At 43.5% G+C, this 15,585-nt stretch overlaps 2 non-coding genes and 1 pseudogene across 2 annotated transcripts; all 3 read left to right on the forward strand.

Moving 5' to 3' along the window:
• Positions 1-6,491: 6,491 nt before the first annotated feature.
• Positions 6,492-6,661, forward strand: LOC120970044 (U2 spliceosomal RNA; annotated as a pseudogene).
• Positions 6,662-10,791: 4,130 nt separating this feature from the next.
• Positions 10,792-10,989, forward strand: LOC120970034 (U2 spliceosomal RNA). The gene has a single exon (XR_005764805.1). It is a non-coding gene; the product is annotated as a U2 spliceosomal RNA (small nuclear RNA).
• A 3,974-nt stretch (positions 10,990-14,963) lies between these two features.
• On the forward strand, positions 14,964-15,164 carry LOC120970036 (U2 spliceosomal RNA). Its single transcript, XR_005764807.1, has one exon. It is a non-coding gene; the product is annotated as a U2 spliceosomal RNA (small nuclear RNA).
• Positions 15,165-15,585: the final 421 nt, after the last annotated feature.

Consider the following 15,585-nt stretch of genomic DNA (forward strand, 5'->3'; position numbering starts at 1 on the left):
CGTTCGAATACAACGGGTGTTGACGAGCCTAGCATGTACAGACATGGCCTCGGAACACACGCAATACACTTAGGTTGACTTGACGAGCCTAGCATGTACAGACATGGCCTCGGAACACGGAGGACCGAAAGGTCGAGCATGAGTCGTATAGAAGATACGATCAACATGGAGATGTTCACCGATCTTGACTAGTCCGTCTCACGTGATGATCGGACACGGCCTAGTTGAACTCGGATCATGTTTCACTTAGATGACTAGAGGGATGTCTATCTGAGTGGGAGTTCATAATCAGATGAACTTCATTATCATGAACATAGTCAAATAGGTATTTGCAAATTATGTCATAGCTTGCGCTTTAGTTCTACTGATTAAGATATGTTCCTAGAGAAAATTTAGTTGAAAGTTGGTAGTAGCAATTATGCGGACTGGGTCCGTAAACTGAGGATTGTCCTCATTGCTGCACAGAAGGCTTATGTCCTTAATGCACCGCTCGGTGTGCTGAACCTCAGCGTCGTCTGTAGATGTTACGAAACATCTGACATACACGTTTTGATGACTACGTGATAGTTCAGTGCGGTTTAGAATTGTGGCACCAAAGATGTTCTTGAAACGTCGCAGAACATGTGAGATGTTCCGAAGACTGAAATTGGGATTTCAGACTAGTGCCCACGTCAAGAGGTATGAGACCTCTGACAAGTTCTTAAGCCTGCAAACTAAGGGAGAAAAGCTCAATCGTTGAGCATGTGCTCAGATTGTCTGAGTGCCACAATCGCTTGAATCGAGTGGGAGTTAATCTCCCAGATGAGATAGTGATAGTTCCCCATAGTCATTGCCACCAAGCTAGTAGAGCTTCGTGATGAACTATAACATATCAAGGATAGTTATGATGATCCTTGAGCTATTCGCGATGTTTGACACCGCGAGAGTAGAAATCAAGAAGGAGCATCAATTGTTGATGGTTAGTAAAACCACTAGTTTAAGAAGGGCAAGGGCAAAAGGGATACTTCATGAAACAGCAAGTCGTTTGCTGCTCTAGTGTAGAATCCCAAGGTTGAACCCAAACCCGAGACTAAGTGCTTCTATGAGAGGAACGGTCACTGAAGCAGTAATACCCTAGATATTTGGTAGATGAGAAGGCAGGCAAGGTCGACAGAAGTATATTGGATATACGTTATACGAATGTGTACTTTACTAGTACTCCTAGCAGCACCAGGGTATTAGATACTGGTTCGGTTGCTAAGTGTTAGTAACTCGAAATAAAAGCTGCGGAATAAATGGAGACTAGCTAAAGGTGAGATGACGATATGTATTGGAAGTGTTTCCAAGGTTGATGTGATCAAGCATCGCATGCTCCCTCTACTATCGAGATTTGGTGTTTACGTTGAACATGATTGGATTATGTTTACCGCAAAACGGTTATTCATTTAAGGAGAATAATGGTTACTCTGTTTATTTGAATAATACCTTCAATGGTCTTGCACCTAAAATGAATCTCGATCGTAGTGATACACATGTTCATGCCAAAAAGATATAAGATAGTAATGATAGTACCACATACTTGTGGCACTGCCACTTGAGTCATATTGGTATAGAACGCATGAGGAAGCTCCATGTGGATGGATCTTTGGACTCACTCATTTTGAAAAGATTGAGACATGCGAACCATGTCTATTGGTATATATGCATGAAGAAACTCCATGCAGATGGATCGTTTAGACTCACTTGATTATGAATCACTTGAGACATGCAAATCATACCACATGGGCAAGATGACTGAAAGACCTCGTTTTCAGTAAGATGGAACAAGAGAGCAACTTATTGGAAGTAATACATTTTGATGTACGCAGTCCAATGAGTGCTGAGGCATGCAGTGGATATCGTTGTGTTCTTACTTCACAGATGATTTGAGTAGATGTTGAGTGTATTTACTTGATGAAACACAAGTCTGAATTATTGAAATGTTCAAGTAATTTCAGAGTGAAGTTGAAGATCATCGTGACAAGAGGATAAAATGTCTGTGATATGATCATAGAGATGAGTATCTGAGTTACGAGTTTGGCACACAATTGAGACATTGTGGAAAGTGTTTCACAATTAATACCGCCTGGAACACCATAGTGTGATGGTGTGTCCGAACGTCATAACTGCACCCTATTGGATATGGTGCATACCATGATGTTTCTTATCAAATTACCACTATCGTTTATGGGTTAGGCATTAGAGACAACCGCATTCACTTTAAAAGGGGCACCACGCAATTCCGTTGAGACGACACCGTTTATAGAAACCTAAGTTGTCGTTTCTTAAAAGTTTGGGGCTGCGATGCTTATGTGAAAAAGTTTCAGGTGATAAGCTTGAACCCAAAGCGGATAAATGCATCTTCATAGAATACCCAAAAACAGTTGGGTATACCTCCTATTTCAGATCTGGAAGCAAAAGTAATTGCTTCTAGAAACGAGTCCTTTCTCGAGGAAAAGTTTCTCTCGAAAGAATTGAGTGGGAGGATGGTGGAGACTTGATAAGTTTATTGAACCGTCGCTTCAACTGGTGTGTAGCAGGGCACAGGAAGTTGTTCCTGTGGCACCTACACCAATTGAAGTGGAAGCTTATGATAGTGATCATGAAACTTCGGATCAAGTCACTACCAAACCTCGTAGGATGACGAGGATGCGCACTACTTCAGAGTAATGCGTGATCCTGTCTTGGAGGTCATGTTGCTAGACAACAATGAACCTACGAGCTATGGAGAAGCGATGGTGGGCCCATATTCCGACGAATGGCTCGAGGCCATGAAATCTGAGATAGAATCCATGTATCAGAACAAAGCATGGACTTTGGTGAGCTTGCCCGATGATCGGCAAGCCATTGAGATAAATGGATCTTTAAGAAGAAGACGGACATGGACGGTAATGTTACCGTCTATGAAGCTCGACTTGTGGCAAAGAGTATTTTCACAAGTTCAAGGAGTTGACTACGATGAGTTTTTCTCATCCGTAGCGATGCTTGGGTCCGTCGGAATCATGTTAGCATTAGCTACATTTATGAAATCTGGCAGATGGATGTCAAAACAAGTTTCCTTACCAGTTTTCGTAAGGAAAGGTTGTATGTGATACAATCAGAAAGGTTTTGTCGATCCTAAGGATGCTAAAAGGTATGCTAGCTCCAGCGATCCTTCCATGGATTAGAGCAAGCATCTCGGAGTCAGAATATACGCTTTGATGGAGTGATCAAAGTTTTTGGGTTTATACAAAGTTTGTTAGAAACTTGTATTTACAATAAAGTGAGTGGGAGCGCTACAACATTTCTGATAAGTATATGTGAATGACATATTGTTGATCCGAAATGATGTAAAATTTCTGGAAAGCATAAAGGGTTGTTTGAAAGGAGTTTTTCAAAGGAAGACCTGGATAAAGCTGTTTACATATTGGGCATCAAGATCCATAGAGATAGATCAAGACGCCTGATGATACTTTCAAAAGACAGCACACCTTGACATGATTTTGAAAGAGTTCAAAATAGATCAGCAAAGAAGGAGTTCTTGGCTGTGTTACAAGGTGTGAGTATTGAGTGAGACTCAAGACCTGACCACAGCAGAAGATAGAGAAAGGACGAAGGTCGTCCCCTATGCTTTAGACATAGGCTCTATAGTATGCTATGCTGTGTACTGCACATGTAGTGTGCCTTGCCATGAGTTGGTCAAGAGGGTACAATGGTGATCCGGGAAAGGATCTCATGACAGCGGTCGAACTTATCCTTAGCACCTAGTGGATTAAGGAATTTTCTCGATTATGGAGGTGGAAAGGAGTTCGTCGTAAAGGGTTACGTCGATGCGAACTTTGACACTAATCCGGATGACTCTGAGTAGTAAACCGGATTCGTATAGTAGAGCAATTATTTGAAATGGCTCCAAATAGCGCGTGGTAGCATCCACAAGATGACATAGATATTCGTAAAGTACACGGTTCTGAAAGGTTCAGACCCGTTGACTAATAACCTCTCTCACAAGCATAACATGACCAAACCAGAACACATTGAGTGATAATCACATGGTGATGTGAACTAGATTGTTGACTCTAGTAAACTCTTTAGATGTTGGTCACATGGTGATGTGACCAGTGAGTGTTAATCACATGGTGATGTGAACTAGATTATTGACTCTAGTGCAAGTGGGAGACTGTTGGAAATATGCCCTAGAGGCAATAATAAATGGTTATTATTATATTTCTTTGTTCATGGTAATTGTCTATTATTCATGCTATAATTGTATTGTCCGGAAATCGTAATACATGTGTGAATACATAGACCACAACCTGTCCCTAGTAAGCCTCTAGTTGACTAGCTCGTTGATCAACAGATAGTCATGGTTTCCTGACTATGGACATTGGATGTCATTGATAACGGGATCACATCATTAGGAGAATGATGTGATGGACAAGACCCAACTTAAGCATAGCATAAAAGATCGTGTAGTTTCGTTTGCTAGAGCTTTTCCAATGTCAAGTATCTTTTCCTTAGACCATGAGATCGTGCAACTCCCGGATACCGTAGGAGTGCTTTGGGTGTGCCAAACGTCACAACGTAACTGGGTGACTATAAAGGTGCATTACGGGTATCTCCGAAAGTGTCTGTTGGGTTGGCACGGATCGAGACTGGGATTTGTCACTCCGTGTAAACGGAGAGGTATCTCTGGGCCCACTCGGTAATGCATCATCATAATGAGCTCAATGTGACTAAGGCGTTAGTCACGGGATCATGCATTGCGGTACGAGTAAAGAGACTTGCCGGTAACGAGATTGAACTAGGTATTGGGATACCGACGATCGAATCTCGGGCAAGTAACATACCGATTGACAAAGGGAATTGCATACGGATTGATTGAATCCTCGACACCGTGGTTCATCCGATGATATCATCGTGGAGCATGTGGGAGCCAACATGGGTATCCAGATCCCGCTGTTGGTTATTGACCGGAGAGGCGTCTCGGTCATGTCTGCATGTCTCCCGAACCCGTAGGGTCTACACACTTAAGGTCCGGTGACGCTAGGGTTGTAGAGATATATGTATGCGGAAACCCGAAAGTTGTTCGGAGTCCCGGATGAGATCCCGGACGTCACGAGAGGTTCCGGAATGGTCCGGAGGTAAAGATTTATATATGGGAAGTCTTATTTTGGTCGCCGGAAAAGTTTCGCACTTTATCGGTATTGTACCGGGAGTGCCGAAAGGGGTCCGGGGGTCCACCAAGGGGGCCCACCAGCCCCGGGGGGCCACATGGGCTGTAAGGGGTGCGCCTTGGCCTATATGGGCCAAGGGCACCAGCCCCAAGAGGCCCATGCGCAAGAGATAAGAAAAAAGGGAGAGTCCTAAAGGGGGAAGGCACCTCCGAGGTGCCTTGGGGGGGAAGGACTCCCCCCTGGCCGCACCCTTCCTTGGAGGAAGGGGCAATGCTGCGCCCCCCCTCTCCCTTGGCCCTATATATAGTGGGGGGAAGGGAGGGCAGCAATATCACAGCCTTGGGCGCCTCCCTCCTCCCCTGCAACACCTCTCTCTCTCTCGCAGAAGCTTGCGAAGCCCTGCCGGAGAGCCGCTACATCCACCACCACGCCGTCGTGCTGTTGGATCTCCATCAACCTCTCCTTCCCCCTTGCTGGATCAAGAAGGAGGAGACGTCGCTGCACCATACGTGTGTTGAACGCGGAGGTGCCGTACGTTCGGCACTCGGTCATCGGTGATTTGGATCACGGCGAGTACGACTCCGTCATCCACGTTCATTGGAACGCTTCCGCTCGCGATCTACAAGGGTATGTAGATCCACTCCTTTCCCCTCGTTGCTAGTAGACTCCATAGATGCATCTTGGTGAGCGTAGGAAAATTTTAAATTATGCTACGATTCCCAACATTTTAATGGATCAAAGACATGAATTGCATATCATATAAATTATTAGTGTGTATAGACTATAGAATTATGTACTACTTTGAATTTTGCATCATTATTTGCTCGAGTTCGCCCCACCTCAATTTTTAATTTAAGAAAATGCATGCATTGCTCATGTGTGATGTTAAACAAAAGGAGGGTTAAGCCTAATGAAGTTTTTGATTGAATATATTCTTCATAGCATGACCTTTTTTTTTGACATCATTCTTAATATCATGACCTAAATATATCACCCATGCATACATAATATTTTCCCGATGTAACGCATGGGCACTTACCTAGTGATATAATATGATTAAGACCATCTTACCGGCGACCATAAATTAGGCCATGGAGGACATATATGGGCCATCACGTCCTTCTGACCCGCACACGCAGGTTCGGCTACCCAACCCGCATTGAGCTAAAAAAAACCTACCTAGGCCCGCGGCGCTAGTTGAGCGGGCCAACAATATAATAGGCTTTGACTCATCGGTGGAATGAATCCCACATCGCATGCCCAGGGACTTGAGGCGGCTCACCAAGAAATAAATAGGGAACCAAGGGCATGTTTTAGAGTATACTTTTCTTGGCATCTTGGCTAAGATCAAGTGTAGTATCTGTTTTTATAAGTTTAGTATCTGATATACATGGGTTTAATTTAATTTCTTGGCCAAAAAATGTAGCTTGCTGCATGGGTCCTCGTTTGTTGTCCAAGCGTTGCACTATTGTTTGGAACAGACACACCAAAACCAAAACATTATAAAATCTTTCTAGTTTCCTGCCCATGCAACTGGGAAACCTTATTTACTGCACGAGGCGGCAAATAATCGATGTTTCGCATAGGGCGCCAAAGATTGGGCGTGCCTGTTTTCATTTTTTTTCTCTGTTCTGTTTCTATTTTTCTTTTCCTTTCTCCTTTTCTTTGCTCTTTCCTTTTTCTTTTTTCTCCTTCATGTTTATTATTCTTTTCCCCTTTTTCCATAAGTTCACCTTTTCATTTTATTACTATTCCAGTTTATGTTTAAATTTTCATAAAATCTTCAGAATTTGTTCCAATTTTGAAAAATATTTGAAACTTTTAATTTTTATTCTCTTTCAAAATTTGTTCAAAACTAGAAAAAATGTCTGCATTTTTAAAAAAATGTTTGAGGTTTTCAAAATAAACTGCATTTTAGAAAATAATACAAATTCAAAAAATATTCATGTTTATTAAAATGAATTCAAAGTAATGTTTGTGTTTAAAGAATATGTTTTTGAAAATGTTTTCAATGTTCGAAACATGTTTCCATTTCAAAATTTGTTCACATATTCAAAAAAGGTTCGTTTTCTTATAAAAGGTTCGTGTTTTCAAAAAACGTTTGTGAATTTCAAAAAATCCGTTTCAAGTTTTGTTGGTCTTTTTCCAAAAGTTAACGAAATTTTCAAAAAAATGTTGGCATTCTGTAGATAAAAAATTGGGATTGCAAAATTTGTTCACGTTTCGAAGAATATTCAGAATTTCATAATTGTTACTTTATTTTTGAAAAGTTCAAAAAAGATCAGAAAAATCAAAAAATGTTTCGAATGTTACGCTACAGTATGTTCTTAAACATTCGCGCTGGCCATATTTTAGCAAGAGTTGTTTGTTCGAATGCCTAGCAGCATGTGGTTGAGTTTTTGAGGTCGTGAGTTTGTTCCTTTAACTCAACGGTTGTTTTGGATTTTAATTCCCGCCTTACAAACACATGTCGTTTTGGTGCCTACCAGTGGCCTGGCCCTTGTGCATCCCACACGCTATTTGACGATAAAAGAGAATATGTTGGTTGGCTATAATTAAAAGAAATTGTGGGCACATGCCAATAAAAGAGGATATACTGGTTTTGCTCTAATTAAAAAAATGTGGGCAAGTGAGCGCTAGAAAATTTGAAGAGAATAAACCCTGGTAAAGCAGGGACTACGTGGTTATGCGCCGGTTATGCCAGTGAAACGGGAATCACTACAATTAGTAATACATCCGGTTACATCAACATAGGAGGGAGTGGTCGAAGCAACTATGCCTCGAAGGTCGCCGTGCAGCCACAAAATAAGGAGGCAACCACTACCTAGACACGGAGGCGGACCCGGAGGAAAAAAAGGCACGAGTTCGGTGGTCGCCAACACTCCGACCAACCCCACAACTATCAGGATCTTGCGGGCCAAACATGATCCACGAGAACACCTCAGCTCCTCGCTCTGTCGCCCCACCGCTGCGGAGACCGTTTTGATGGACACAACAATTATCTCTCCAGATGCTTCTCGTAAAATAATATCTCTTCCGTTGCAACGCACGGGCATATGTGTTAGTATATTCTCATTTGCATAGTACGGAGCATAACTCTATGCGGACGAGAAGCCTCTCCTCCACACTCCCTGTCAAGCATGCTAGTACCACCTCTGTCAAAATGCGCTGGGAGTGGGTTGATGCCACTAAAAGAAGACCATTGGAGCTGTACCAAACGGACATCTATTTACGGGAACGCAACGCACACTAATTCTACCCACTTGAAGCAAGAAAAGAGAATGAGGAAAGGCCACAGCTGTGAGCGAAAACGATGGTGCTGATGTTGATGCGGCGGTGCCGGTAGGCCCGACAGGCGACAGAAAGATGGAACCTCGAACTATCCGACTAGCACGGCGTCGAGGAGGATCATGCTCATCAGGAGCCAAATGCCCATGGGTGGGGCTGCGTGCGGGCCCGTACTCAGGGATGGAGGGAGCTGGTGGTGTTGCCGCTCGCCCCAACATCTCCATTGGAGCGGAGCGGAGGAGATCCTGCTCTTTACCCTTTGCTTTGCCAGCTTCCTCGCGGGTGGCGCAATCATCGTCGTCGCCATGGTTGGACGGATGGATCGCCTTTTATTTTTTTCTTTCCTATAACGACCCCCGGAGGCCGGAGCAGTAGTATATTCGGGATGACTCCGCGCCGGCGATATACTAATGAGCACTGTACGATGTTGCCGGGAGGGCTCGGAGCGCGTATTGTATTCTTCTCGTTGGCTCTGGATTTTTTTCACATAGATTAAATCTTGCTTCCACTGTGGTTACGGTGCAGCAGGATTCGTGTGTTCCCAGCCGGGCTCAGATAGTCGTTCGTCGACAAGGAAAATAGACGAAGAGATTAATAATGTTATTTTCCTTGCTAATAATAACCTGACAAGGTGGTAACCGGAGGGAGATGTATATCGTCGAAAAACAGACCTAGCACTACCATCATAGTCTTTTTGGTAGAGGTTAACGTTGCTGGTTTAGTGGTGTTGGCACTGGTCCAGGCCGTGTGGCGTTAAGAACACATAGCATCTCCGGCCGCCCGGGTGCATGTACAGCGTCGCTGTAAGATTCCTCGTACACGGACGCACATTTTGCAGTTTCGTCGTCGGAGGAGGAAGAACTGATGATCTGATCGCCCTCCGTTGAGCCAGCGGAGTTCAGTTCAGACCGTTGCAGAAAGAAAGAAGGAACGTGCTGCATCTGCATGCATGCACGCAACGGCGGACGTGTCCTGCGCGCGAGGCTGCGATAGCTGACTGCTCGCCCGGTCGCAATCCCAGGCTGCGATAGCTGACTGCGTGTGCGTGCCTCCGTCCTCTCTAGATCATCGATCGCCCGGTACCAGTTGGAGGGAATCCAGCTCGCATAGTCGCAGCCTTGCCGCCGGTACTTGCGCCACCATGCCTGCTTGCATGGAACTCCCAACCCCATCAACGGCGGACTGCCCTCAACGGTAGCACTTCTGTAGTTCTGTAGTACTGCAGCTCCAGCTCGCCATTTTCTGCTTATCATACTCCCTTTCCTCAATGCTAGCAGTACCCTCGCCCCTTTCCCATGTCGGCATGCATGCATCCCGTCGACGCGCGCTAGTTGGATCTGCATGCTCCAGTTTTCTTTGTTCCCAGCATGCATGCGTCTTTGACTGGGCATATATATCTGGAGAACTATTTGCTGCTGCTGCCACTTGTTTTTTTTTCAGGTTTTGTGCGAGGATCTAGCGAGCGCAGTAGCGCTTGTGTGCAGTCTCCTTCGTGTCATCGTGTGGTCTCCTCCTTCGTGTATGGATTGCGCGCATTTACTCCGTTCCATGTGCGGCAGGAATGAGGCTTGCTACTTGTTTACCAAGAGCAGCAGCCTTTGGTTGGCAGGTGGAACTGCAACGCACGCAGATCTTGGCTCAGGTTCAACCGAATCTCAGTTTTACAGAGAACGGAAAAAAGCTTCTCTTTTCTCTTTTCTCTCAACGGGCTTCGTCTATGATTCTATATATGCTTCTGGGCCATGCATCATCTCCATAATCCTGCCTTGAATTAATAATATAAGCAAGCAAGCGCACTACGGACCCATTTGTGCCACCGCTAGTCGTAGCAGCCCATGAGGCGTTCGCCACCACCTCCAACCTATAGAGTACCAAAAAGGAAAACATGTGAAGATTTTCTATTTTTTTAGGATGGTCAAGAATTTTTATAATCTAGACTAGGGAAGAAGAAATCTCTCGCTTCCAAGCCCGAGAGCGTAAAAGGAGAATGAAACTGGATACTGTAAAAAAAAATTGAGGGGTAACTGGATACTGTAATTTATTTATTTTTTGAGACAAACTGGATACTGTAATTAAGACCATCTTAGCGACTTATTGGGCCATGGAGCACGTGGGCCGTCACGCCCTTGCTGATCATCGAAGGAAAAACCTACCCCGGCCGGCAGCGCTGGTTGAGCGGGCAAACAAACGCAGCTCTGACTTGTTGTATACAGAATTCTGAAACAGAAAATAGGATTTGACTCGGCGCTGGAATTAATCCCACATCGCGTGCCCAGATACCTAAGGCGGTTCAGGAAGAAATAAAAAGGGAGCCAAGGGCCCGATTTAGGGTATTCCTTTCCCGGCCTTTTGGCTAAGATCAAGTGTAGTATCTGTTCTTGTCAATTTAATATCTGATACGTGGATCTTCGGATCCACCCTATAAATTAATTTAATTTTTTGGGGGAGGACCTATAAAATGTAGCTTGCTGCATGGGTCCTCATGTGTCGTTCAAGCGTTGCACTGTTGTTTTGAACAGGCACACCCCAACCAAAACATAATAAAATCTTTATAGTTTCCTTTTTTGATGGATGAGTATTAACTTCAAGGTGAGTTTAGTGCCGATTAGAAACCTCTCCTCCACACTCCCTTCTCAAGCACGCAACCATCTTTGTTCAAAATATTCAGAGTTTTAATTTTATCCTAGCAAAATATTATGTAGATTTCTCAAAATTCTGTAGATTTGACAAGTCTATAAATAACATAAAAACATCCACAACATCAAATTAGTTTCATTAGATTTATCATAAAAGTATATTTTCATACTATATATTTTTTGAAGTTGTGGATATTAGTAAATGTTTCCATAGTCAAACATAATGAAGTTTAACTTATGATAAATCTAAAACTTACAACGGAATTTATAAATTCCGAACGTTCGGAGTTAGGTAGGGAATAGATCCGAACGATCTGATTGCCGTTCGATCCGGATTCCCCGCGCGATAATTTCTCCCTCGCTCGCCGCCCGATCCGTTTCTGGCGCGGGCCCAACCACCAGTTCTGCTTCCCGCGCGTGAAAAGATATGGCAGAGAAAAAAGTGCGCTTGTAGGGAGTCGAACACACGCGCTGCTCCATGGGATACCTGTGCACCACCACTTGCGCTAAGACTGGCTTTTGCATTTTAGGTACAGGTTAGCTGATATTTATTTATTCAAACGTGGGAAAACAGCAATGCTTTCCACAATGAGAAGAACCATCTGGACCAAGTTTTTTAAGGAACGATGTGTTGTGTTTGTACTTGTCTCCTTTTTGTACAGATGATCATTTTTTAGAGAAATAAATGTTTCGCCTCCTAGACTTACATAACTTCTTTCTGTAAATATGATGATAATTTACGCACAACAAGACTGATAACTTAGATACAAATATTGTGATAAACTTTGAACGAGGGACGGGGTGTTGTTGAAATAGAGTTGATAACTCATGTGTATTAGCATGGTAATGTACGCACATCAGAGCTGATAACTTACTTAGTCCAGACGTGGTAACTATTTTGACTCGTGGAAAAAAATTATTGAGAAAAACCCCGTGACTCATGTGTGCTAGCACGGTAATATATGCACAACAGATCTGATCATTTATTTAGCCCGGACGTGGTAACTATTTGACTCGGGAAAAAGTTATTGAAAAGCACCATCGATAACTCATGTGTATTAGCATGATAATATAAGCAGAGCAGAGCCGATAACTTACTTAGCCAAGGCGTGGTAACTTTTTGATCTGGAAAAAAGTTGTTAAAAAACATCATGACAGCTCACGTGTAAATAACATGGTAATATATGCACGACAAAGCTGATAAATTACTTAATCCAAGCCTGGTAACTTATTTACCAAAATAACTCATCGGGGATATACCAACATGGAACCTACTTTCGAATTTCCTGTCGCGTAAGATTTTTTATGTTAAAACGACTTTTTGATCAGACCAACGGTTTTTTGGGTAAAAAAATTGAGTTTCGAAATAGGAGAATGTAGGACGACATTAGCTTTTTATGTCCTCTGGTGTATGCATGCATGTGGGGAGAAGGTAAAAGAAATCATTTTTATGCCCCGGTAGTTTTTGTGGAAACAAGCTGATAACTTATGTACCACAGATATGATAATTTACGTAGTATAAGCATGGTAACTTTTTGTCCGAAAAAAGTCGTCGAAATATACCGGGGAAAAATGTTGTTAAAAAATACCTCCATAACTCATGTGTAAACAACATGATAATACACGCACATAAGAGCTGATAACTCATATAGAAATATCATGGTAATTTTTTGACCGAAGGAATGAAAATTGTCGAAAAATATACCCCGATAACTTTTGTGCAACATGGTAATATAAACAACAAAGCCGATAACTCACTGCAAACATCATAATCACTTTTAACCCTGAGATAAAAGTTTGTTGAAAACATATCACGAAAAACTTTTGTGTAAATGACACGGTAACTTATGTATGACAGAAGTGATAACTTGCGTAGTCCAAATGTGGTAACTTTTGGTCTGAAAAAAAGTCGTCAGAACATATCAACATGGGATCTAGTTTCGAAGATCTCGTCGAGACGTTTTTTTTTTGGTGAAGACGGTTTTTCAATCGGAGCAACGATTTGAGCTACAAAACATTTTAAAGTTTGAAAAAAAAATCTAGGATGACATCACCTTTTCGTCCTTTAGTGCATATTTGCATGTAATTAGAGGGAGGAGTGCACGTGAAAGAAAAATTAGTCATTGTAATGCATGCATGTATATAATTAAAGTGAAATAAGAATCGTTCTTGCCTATTGCTAAAATCCGAATGTTCGATAGTTATAAAAGTCCAACTTACAATATTTTTGAAGGGGGAAGTAGCTCCCCTCGTGTTGGTCAAAATCTGTGCGTGGCGTGTCCGTTTTCTATGAGAGCGGTGTCTTCGTGTTGCCCCCCGGATTGTCCGGATTTATAGAAGGACCAACATGAGATTTATCTACACGGTTGCACATGCCAGATGACACCCACGCCGCCATCAACCAACCACCACGCCGCCCGTCACTCCATCTCTCCGCCTCCCTCAAAGAGGCAATGGTCGATGACGACTACGCATACGGTCTGAAGAAGCAGAGAATGCAGGAGCCCCGGGCGGCCGCTAAGGCCCTCACCCTACGCCAAGTTTCAATCAAGGATGCACTGTGGTGACGCTAGACGGGGACGTTCGCCACCTTAGTGTCTGACACACCAAAACCAATCACATGCATTTGTGTGTCAGAGCATATCTACCAGTACCCATGTCGATGTATTGCAAACCTGTGGCAGAGCATATTTTTTAGGGGAAATAAGTATGGAAGAGTCTAGAATAGATGAGATGTGTCTATGATGTGAGGCATGTGCATATTGTTCATTGCAAATCGTAATAAAGTAAAAAAAAAGGACTGGCTATTTAGAAGAAAAAAGTTTGGATAGTTAAAGTATGGAAGTTTCCAGACCAACGAAAAAGAGTTAGTGTTTTGAGTCTTTTTTTGGCATAATCCGTTGGAGTGAATATGATACCCAGTGACCAGTAGTGCTCGAATATGCCACCTCTGTACTGTCGGATTGGCTTCATCGAACGGCCAACATTTAATATTATTCACACAATATATAAGGGTATAGATTACTGGAATTCAGTCAAAATCTCGCTAAAAATGAAAACCTGCACTATGGGTCATCGATCGCCTAGTTGGAATCCACCTCGCTCGAATAGTCGCATGCATGGAAATACTTGCGCCTCCATGGATGCATGGAGCACCCAACCTCATCCATCGCCACTAGCACTTGCGCTGTAATACTGCTTCGGCTCGCCATTTTCTGCTTATCATACTCCTCCCTTTCCTCAATGCTGCGCCCTCGGCCCGCTCCCATGTCGGCATCCCCGCGTCGACTCGCGGCGGCAACTGGATTTCCTTCTGTTTTTCTTTTTTATATTACCAGCACGCATGTATGTGGACCATCATCTCCCATCCCGTCTTGGACTAAGCAAAGTGCGTGCACTACCGATTCGTGTCGCTGCTGGTGGTACCAGCCCATGAGGCGTACGTGACCACCTCGAACTTAAAATACGAAAAGATGGACGCATCTGAAGAGCTTTTTTCAGTCTACGCGAGAAGAAAGAAAGCTCGAGAGTGCAAATGGAGAAACACATCGATAATTTATTTTCTCGACAAACAAATCGATAATTAAGGCCACCTCTGTGTGATGACAAATTGGGCCAAGGAGCACGTGGCCCGCCACGTCCTTGCTGGCTGGGCTCTCGACCCGCCGTCGCGCGGTCGGGTTCACCTTGGCAGGCCCGCATCGCGGGGTTGGACGAGCGCAGACGAACAAACATAAGATTCGGCCTCTTGTTTTTCAAACGAAAAAACGTAGCTTTGGCTCGTTGGAATAGTCCCATATCGCTTTTGCACCTGCTCATAGGCGGTTCGCAGGCCAACAAAAGGGCACGCACGGTCATCCTTCAAGGCGTACCTTTCTCGGCCTCTTGGCTAAGATCAAGTGTAGTATCTGTTCTTATCAGTTTAATATCTGATACGTGTATCTACGGATCCATGAGATATTAATTTATTTATTTTGTGGGGGAGAAACCGTCTATGTAGCTCGCTGCATGGACGGGTCTCGTGCGTCGTCCAAGTGTTGCACTTCTGCTTGGAACAGGCGCGCCCCTACCAAAACAAAAATAAATTGAGTATAATCTTGATCTCAATTCAATTCAAATTTGTGTTGAAAGCCCCTGCTGTTGGAGGTTCAGTCAAGCTGTGTTAAGATCAGGGGGAAGATTTTGACGCAAAATTAAGGCCAGACACGGATCTCACTACCCTGCTTCCATTTGATCTGATTAGTTGTCCTAATGGTGGAGTAGTTGTGCAGTCTGGATAGTAGCAGCGACACAATTAGCGCACCGCGCCTCTGTTGGAGATGCTCTAAACATAAGATGCTTTTCCCCCCAAAGGCTTACGTTATACAACTGCTATGGAATTTTATATCAGAACTTGCAAGACACAATTGTTCCACCTCACTTCCCACTCAGCCACAAAAAGAACTTCAAGATGACTAGGACGGGAATTATGAAGCATGTATAACGGCGTC

Source organism: Aegilops tauschii, chromosome 7, assembly GCF_002575655.3.
Source record: "Aegilops tauschii subsp. strangulata cultivar AL8/78 chromosome 7, Aet v6.0, whole genome shotgun sequence".
Classification (NCBI taxonomy): Eukaryota; Viridiplantae; Streptophyta; class Magnoliopsida; order Poales; family Poaceae; genus Aegilops; species Aegilops tauschii.